Source organism: Heteronotia binoei, chromosome 16 (assembly GCF_032191835.1).
Source record: "Heteronotia binoei isolate CCM8104 ecotype False Entrance Well chromosome 16, APGP_CSIRO_Hbin_v1, whole genome shotgun sequence".
NCBI classification, from domain to species: Eukaryota; Metazoa; Chordata; class Lepidosauria; order Squamata; family Gekkonidae; genus Heteronotia; species Heteronotia binoei.
Genome location: NC_083238.1, coordinates 39,087,379 through 39,096,118, shown reverse-complemented (window position 1 = coordinate 39,096,118; position 8,740 = coordinate 39,087,379). Strand labels below are relative to the sequence as shown.

General features: G+C 43.0%; 1 protein-coding gene across 1 annotated transcript in view; it reads right to left on the bottom strand.

The window, feature by feature from the left end:
- Positions 1–4,795: 4,795 nt before the first annotated feature.
- Positions 4,796–8,740, bottom strand: part of ITPRID2 (ITPR interacting domain containing 2) — a 100,068-nt gene continuing 96,123 nt past the window's right edge. Inside the window, exon 18 of the mRNA XM_060256895.1 lies at positions 4,796–6,037. The gene's annotated coding sequence lies outside the window, so the exon portion shown is untranslated. The remainder of the gene's footprint in view (positions 6,038–8,740) is intronic.

Here is an 8,740-nt window from a genome sequence, read left to right as displayed (position 1 = left end):
TTATTTGGGCACTGAATACAGCTACCCGAATATCGCTGAATAAGTATTTGGTAGTATTCAGGGCTCCTGAATAGTGGTGGGAAAGGGGGTTTAAAAGTTAAAGGGAGTGCACTTACTTCCTTTCCTGCCTCTTCTTTCACTTCCCTGGGATCAGGGTGGGTGGGGGAGGGGTCCCCAACAGACAATCACAGTCATGTGCACTTTTGCATGGCTGGTGTTGCTGCTGGGCTATGCCAGCCGGCTCAGCAAGTTGACAACTTGGCATTAGGCAGGTGGTGCAGATTGCTCCAGGAGTTAAAGGGCAAGCAGCCCCAACAACAGCACTCCAGTGCACAGGGGCTTCCCCCACTCCCTGAGATATCTCAGGAATGAAGGGGCCCTGCAAGGCCACAGCCAAGGGGACAGAGGAGGGGAGCCCCTGAAGTAGCAGGTATCCAAAGAGGGGGCACCATAGCTGCAGGGTATGCCAGAGATGCAACAAGGCAGGGAAAATACCAAAACAGCTCTAGTGGGGACATGGGGCTGCCGGCAGGTGTCCTGTCAAAACCCACAGCAGAAGTTTGCGGGCATCAGAGAAGCCCATCAGCCCACCCCAGGGACCTCAAAATCCAGGAGAGAGAAGGGAGGAAATGAAGAAAGGAGGACTGATAGATTCACAGCCCTCACGCAGCCCTGGGGGTCAAATTGGGGGGACTTTCTCAGTTTGGGAGAGGTCCCTGGTGGTATCAGGCCACCCCAACACCATGGACTCAGCCCCCAAAAATCCAAGGATCCATAGTATAGAAGATACAAGGGTAGGAGGGAAGAGGGGAAATGAAGCTCCCCCTTTCAGGGAGCTGGAGGGCTTGCTGAGAGGGGACTTACTCCAAGCTGTCCAGAGACACCTCCAATTAAAACCCAGCACCCCAAAAAGGATCCATGCAGAAGACATCAAAGTCGGGGGATTCAGTAGTGAGGGCTACCTGAAAAGGTTCCTCAGGAGCAGTGAGTGTAGTGCCGGGGGACATGACAGACAAAAAAAGAATCTGGAGCCCCATCCCATCCCAAACCGAGCAGTGCCGCAGGAGGTGTTAGTTTTTCCCATCATAGGGAACAATGGAGAGATGGTGGCATCCTCTTTGGGTGCTCCAGTTTGGTGTAGTGGTTAAGTGTGTGGACTCTTATCTGGGAGAACTGGGTTTGATTCCCCACTCTCAGCTGCTGGAATGGCCTTGGGGTCAGTCATAGCTCTGGCAGAGGTTGTCCTTAAAAGGGCAGCTGCTGTGAGAGCCCTCTCAGCCCCACCCACCTCATAGGGTCTGTTGTGGGGGGAGAAGATATGGAGATTGTAAGCTGCTCTGATTCAGAGAGAAGGGCGGGGTATAAATCTGGAATTCTTCTCCTCCTCCTCCTAGAATTGGACCCCCTGGTCCAATCTTTTTGAAACTTGGGGGTTCTCTGGGGGAGAGGTTCCTGCAGCTACACTGCAAATTTGGTACCTCTCCCTCAACCCCCCTCCCCCTGGACATTACACCATATGTTTTGACACTGACTTAAATGGCCCTTAGGGTATAATGGAGCAGTATATTCAGGAATAGCCAGATAACTCTTGAATCAGATTTGGTCCCCAATTCTGATATTTGGTTCCCTGAATATCTTTGTCCATGAATCCAAATTTTACTGATTTTTTTTTTTTTTTGCACACCCCTACTTCCAAAATCTTCAGATCTGTAATACAGTACAACAGTGTTTAACTATTACATACTAGTAAAGTGAGAAAAAATGGTGTTACTTCAAACTTTCCCAATAGACACATAGGCAAAAAGATGGGGAAAACTTCTGAGAAAGAAATGCCTTCATTTTGGCCCCGGCTTTTAAACAATAGAGTGATTAGCAGACATTCTCACATTTTGACATGTTACTGTTTTATTGGTTTCTCACGCTCATGCTACCCAGATCAAAGGTTTGCTCAATTTGTTAATTTTGCTATTCTGTCATTGGATTTTAAATTTGTACCATTTTTGCATTCTAAACCACTGCCTACCAGCTATATGTAGCTCTGATCACTGTACCTGGTTCCTCATCTGAAGAAGTGTGCATTCACACGAAAGCTTACATTCTGAATAAAACTTTGTTGGTCTTAAAAGCATCTCTACGAGTTTGCTGTGCATTCCCAAAAGATTTATGTTCTGTTTTCAATGAATCAGCGGCCCCGTGGCACAGAGTGGTAAAGCAGCTGTACTGCAGTACTGTGGTCTGAACTCTCTGCTCACGACCCGAGTTAGATTCCGGCAGAAGCTGGATTCAGGTAGCCGACCCAAGGTTGACTCAGCCTTCCATCCTTCCGAGGTCGGTAAAATGAGTCCCCAGCTTGCTGGGGGGGGAAGTGTAAAAGACTGAGGAAGGCAATGGCAAACCACCCCATAAAAAGTCTGCCATGAAAACGTGAAAACGTCACCCGAGTTGGAAATGACTGGAGCTTGCACAGGGGACCTTTCCTTTCCTTTTCAAAGAATATTTGGTCATATTTCAGTACTATATTCATTACAACTGACAATTAAGCCCAGTTTATGTCTCCTCCGGAACAGCATCAGTCTGAAATGATGGCTTAGATATGTGCAGCATCACTCAGGGGAGGGGGGGTGCATTGTTCTTTGAGGGTACAGATTGCCTGATTTGAGCCAATTTCTTACATAGTTGATGGAAACATAGAAAGCAGCAATGCTGATTCTGTGAACTTAGCCAGATCACGAGGAGGGCAAGGAGATACTTTCCAGCACTGTGCAGGGGGTTGGACTAGATGACCCTGGGGGTCCTTTCCAACTCTATGATTCTATAATTCAGTAAGAACACTAGCTTAGATAGAAAGGCCATACAGTCCCTAACTTGCATTCAGTGATGTTGCGATTAGGGATGTGCATTCGGTTTGGCCTAGGTTTGTAATTCAGAGAGACTTTCAGATTTGAACTGTGGTGGCACTGGCAATGCCACAGCAGAACTTATTCTTCTGGGCACATAGCACTGTTACGCTCCTTGCAAACAAGCATCCTCACTGCAGTTGACTTTCCATTGCAGAGATTCTCTAGGAGAATCTGACTGCTGCCTATGTTTGCAATTTTTTCCAAAAATAGAAAATGGGGAAGGGGGGGCAACCACTTTTGGCTCCCATAGAATGGGAACTCCTGGTCCAATCTTTTAGAATCTTGGGGGTTCTGTAGGGGAGAGGCTCCTGCAGATGCACTGCAAAGTTGGTGCCTCTCCCTCAAACCTCTCTCCCCAGCACCCATACATTATACCCTATGAGATTTTGCCATTAACTTCAATGGCCCCTCGGGTATAATGGAGCCATATGTTCGGGAATAGCCGAATATCTCCTGAATCAGCCTCTGAATCTGATATTCAGGGATATTCAGCCCCTTGAAAATTTTGACCCCAAATCCATTTTTTTTTTTGTTGCATATCCCTAGTTGCAATACTCTCAGAGCAGATCCATATGGCCATTTTTTAAAATGTTATCTGGATTGAAGCTCTCTGTTACTCTAGTTGTATGAAAGTCAGACCATTAAGTAACTGTGATTGCTTCTTAAATGGTGGCAAAGGTGACAAAGAATGAAACAATTTCTTCAGGGCAATTCAATCTAAAATTGCTTGAAACTAATCCTTGGTCTAAAATATGTTCTTGACATTCTAGTTTAAGACATTCAAAGAAATCAAGGAGTGTGGCCTTTTCTGTGATGGCACTAAGACAATGGAATGGCCTCTGCTGGTTTACTGACATACACACTTGCAGTTTGTAAAAAAAAAAAAAAAAAAGGCTAATCTAGAAGTCCTTTCATGGGCTACAATCATGCTGCAGCTTATTTTATGGCTGGTTTAGCTCCTGAAGCTAATTTTCAGGCTTGCCGTTATGTTTTCATTAGGGTATTTTTGGTAACCTGCCTCAAACATGGCAGACTGACTACTGGATTGTCTTTTCAAGTACTGAGCTGAACTTTACAAAAATGAAGGCCAAAAGTGGATAGAACTAGTAGATAACAAGATCTTTTGAAACTGGCACAAAAATCAATATCAACTGGTGAGAGTTTTATGCTAAGAATTAAAGGGATCATTTGTTGAATCCAGCATCTTCACGCCTCCTGGATGAAATGCTCTCTGACCTGTCCACAAATAGGTCAGTCCTTGTATAGCAAGGGTGTGGACAGTTTTCCTTCATACATCAGGCAAGGTCCAGCACTATCCATTTCAGCCATCTAAGATGGTAAAACCTTTACAAATGGCATGGCTCATTTCAAGTTGCCTGTGATGGTCCCTTTTTTTGAATGTACTCCTGCAGAAGAAACTCAGGGCCTTTTTTGTAGCAGGAATTCCTTTGCATATTAGGCCACACACCCCTGATGTAGCCAATCCTCCAAGAGCTTACAGGGCCTACTGTAAGCTCTTGGAGGATTGGCTACATCAGGGGTGTGTGGCCTAAAATGCAAAGGAGTTCCTGCTACAAAAAAGCCCTGAATTACAAAGAAGAAACCTTAATCTAAGAACTTCTTGCTGATGTTCTATTCTTTTTCAAATGGGAGAGAGCATACAAAAAATTGGACCATCCTGCAAGCCATCCAAAATAACGCAGACTGTTCGACTGACTCAGGATTCAAACAACTTATTGACCTGCATTCCCAGACCAGGATTCCAGTCAGCTGGGCACTTTTCACAAACACACAGGGGTAGAGAGATTATTCACACACTTCCTCCCCCTGATGACTTCAGCCTCTGTAACAGAAACTCAGTAAAAGCAAAGAATTCAAACAATGTAACAGACAACTTGTAGGCAAAATAAATATTTTATTGGCCTAGCAGCCCCTTTTAAAAAGAGTATCAGCCCTTAGGTGTATTCCAAACGCACTTATAAATCTTTGGACATACTTTTTCCCATACAATATTGTTGTTTATACATGTACTAGTCATTAATACACATACAATCTTAAAATATTTTTTATTAGCTAAAAACGAACAAACACCTTAAGGAATCCCAGTGGCATTCCAATATTGTTATATTTCAACTATCTGAGCGTCCTGTGGACAAAAAAACACACATGTACTAAAACCCTGCCTATTTCCAATCTTATTTATTGCAAATCGATGCCACCTTGCCCTGGGCTCTAGTAAAACCTTAGGGAAAGTGTCAGGGAAATAAGAGCCAAGTTCCTCCTAACACCCCGTTCAAAGTGATCAATCCACTTCAAGTTATACACAACCATTTCTTTGTTTTACACTAGTGTTTTATAGACTTTTTAAGAGGAGGAAAAGACCTCCCCCCGGTAAAGCCGAGAAGCCGTCCATTTATATATTAAAACATTTCTTAAACGACAAGGCACGACCCCAAGGAAAAAGAGCATTAAAAGGAAGCAACACATTTTTAAATGGTTATCTATGGCACAGAGATAAGGCTTTCAGTGTAAGCATCTGTAGTAGCTTTTCTTCGCAGGTAAGTTCATTTAATTCTTGAAAGTCATTGCAAACAGCAGCTTCTCCCCAGAGAAAACAGCAATTTTTTTCTTTTTTTTTTACAACAGGTTATTCTCTTTGTTTTCGAAGTGGCACTAAGTAACAGCAGTGAAAAAAATTTTATTGGTTGTTTCAAGCTCTCAGAGTGAATCAGTTATTGCACAGTTAAATACCTCACAGAGGTCAGTGGGTTTCTTAAAAAAATTAAGTACATGGGACAATTCTAGGCTATTCATAACCGGGGTGGGTTCAGAAACCTTCAAGTTTTATGAAGAACGCAGCTCGACACAGAAAAAAAAAAAACTCTGCACAAAAGGACAGTAGGAAAACAGACAAATAAATATTCGGACTTGGAAGATAGCCAGAGTTCTCATGATGATTCCTGGGCAGTAGTAGTAAAGATGAGGACTCTCGCAACTGTGGCGTGTGGACCTGAAGGGAGACACGATGCAGCACACGAGTGAAGATTGTATGCAATGGTCTTCTCTTTCATCCTCTTAGAGCACAGACAAACCATTTCATCCACACGTTCTACAATGACCTCGGAACACGTGCCAACCTTTGAGGGAGGGGGGGTTAGAGAAAGATATTAAGTGCACTTCAGAAGTAGTCAAAGCAAGCGTTGTTTAGATGAGTAAGCTTGTTTAACTTGGTGAGATGCTGGGAGAACTATGACAGGATCTCCTCTAAATGGAAAGAGCAGCTGTGCAAGGCCCCAGTTTGAAACTGACTTCAAAACTTAGCTGAGAGGTCACAGCGACAGTAAACATCTTGCTTGCTTTGAAGGAACTCCAGCTGATGTACTTCTGGGCCCAAAGCATTGGTTATGACCTACAGAGTCCTACGGTCTGGGATTAGGGTAGCTCAAGGATTGCCTACTCCTTTATGAATGCACCTGTGGCAATTCAGAAGCTCTGTCTGTGTGTCCCCTTCCAGTGATGTTATCAGCATTGGACACTGAGGTGACACTCTAGCCACCCTGTCTCAGAAAAGAAGGCTCCAAATACAAGTGGTATCTACAGATGAGTAAGACCTGCCCACTTCACCTCCATCTTTATTCCTTCACTTCTTTCCCCAGTGTATTCTGGGAACTGTAGTTCCTAGAATGCCTGGCATTAATGAGGAAGCTGAGGCACCTAAATTCATTACGCCCATAACCTAAAATTATATAATTGCACAAATGCCTCCTTTCTTTGGGACTGTGTTACCAGAGACTGGGCTTGTTTTGACTCGCTCCTGGTCTTACATATTCTTACCCCACAGTTACTTGATTGGCACCAAATTTGTTAAATTTTAGGTCTAGCTTTTTAAAAAAAGATTCTTATTTTGCCCTGGGACAGTAAGACAGCCACCAGTTCTAGGGGAAGAGAGTATTTATTTATTTTATTTATTTGGGATTTATATCCCGCCCTTCCCACAAGTGGCTCAGGGCGGCTTCCAGTGATAGATCCAACAAAATTACAGTATTTAAACATATAAAGGGATCAGCATTTAAAACAGATAAAAACAGATAAAACCATGGTTATCAATAAATAACACATTAAAGAACACATAAGCTGATAACCGACCATCTAGTCATCTGTTGTTAGAAAAGTTGTTTTCTTTCTACCTCTCCCCTCCCCCTCACCCATTTATTTGGTTTCCTTCCCTTCCTTCCTTCCTCCCTCCCTCCTTTTCTTGTGGCTTTCAAACATACATTTATTCTATGTAGCTCTTATGTGAAGCAAGTTTGGCCACCCCTGAGCTAGAGAGAAAAGAACAACTTTTCACACTCCATCTTTTTTATTGATTCTGCTTATCTCTCCAGAAGCAAGAGATATTGAAAAACAGAAACAAGCTTAGCAGTAAGATCACATGGGTTTAACACCTTTTCCTGTCTGGGGGGTCTTAACTGAGCTGAAAGCTTTCCAGTTCTGATTACAAGGGTATTAAATAAACACTTCCTACCTCTTCAACTCAAGAAAAAACCAACAGAAAACACAAAAATGAAATGCTAAAAATGAGCTCAAAATTAATCACAGTCTTGGTTTTGTTTTCACTTGTCTCCTGGGATGTAATAAGCAGTTTAACTTGTTCCGCACAGCCAATCAAGTGAGATCACAAGTAGAAATTTGGTTGGATTATTATACATACTTGCAGCTTCATCCTTGCCTCAATTACCAACCAATAAAACACACATGTATTCTCTTACAACTCCTAGATAATCACCTGAAGAACATTAATTACAACTGGCAATGGCACCTATTTGCTATTATTAATTTTTCTGAAACAATGCATCTTCATAATGGGAAATTATCGAGGGAACAACAAAGCACCAGGAAGTTTTCCACTCCACATCTGTGAGTGAGATATCATCCCAGAGCATTCCTGTGTCAGATAGGGTTATACCAGCTCTGAGTTAAGAAATTCCTGGAAATCTTGGGGTGGGAGTTGGAGCTGGGGATGGTGCGGTACGGGGCAAGACCTCAAATGCCACAGAGTTCAACCCTTTAAAGCAGCCATTTTCTCCAGGGGAACTGATCTCTATCACACGAAGATGAGCTGTAATTCTGGGAGATCTCTAGGTCCCCCACTGGAGGCAGGATCTCTAATGTCAGGGAGACGCAAACATCCCAACGAAATTGTATTTCATCATTCTGCATAATCAGTTTCAGGGATGCTTCTGGATTGAAAGCTGTGGTAGAAACGGAATGATCAAACAAACGAGAACAATATTCTTCCAGGGATTTTTGGTATAGTACCAAAGGCAGGGGCTGTTTGCATACGTTAAAATAAAAAAGGCTACGTTTCGCTGCTTTGATCGTTGCCCCGTCATCCTATATTTACAGTATTAATCTTTTGAGAGTGATGCTTTCATGTAGTATTTAATACACTGTGGCTTTATTTTTAATGTTGTGCCATATTTTTAGTGTTGTCTTGTTATCCAGGGTTTTGTTTTTTTTAAAGCGCTCTGGAAGCTTTTTAGCAAAGAGTGTGTTATACCAATGTTTTAAATAAAGTAAACAAACTGCAATTTAGATGGCAGGAAGCAACGGAAGATGCTCTCTATACTAGTGTTGCTATGGAGAATGCTACAAAGCGGAAGGACAACAGAACATTCAGAAGGAATGAGAAATTCAAAATGTATTGCTAATCCCTTGAAAACACCTTTAAGACAAAGGTGGCCCAGCTTTGGCTCAGGAGCCACATGTGGCTGTTTCACACATATAGGCTGATTCCGCACTAACCTTGCTCCACACCAGGCTTCCGTTTCTCTCCAGAG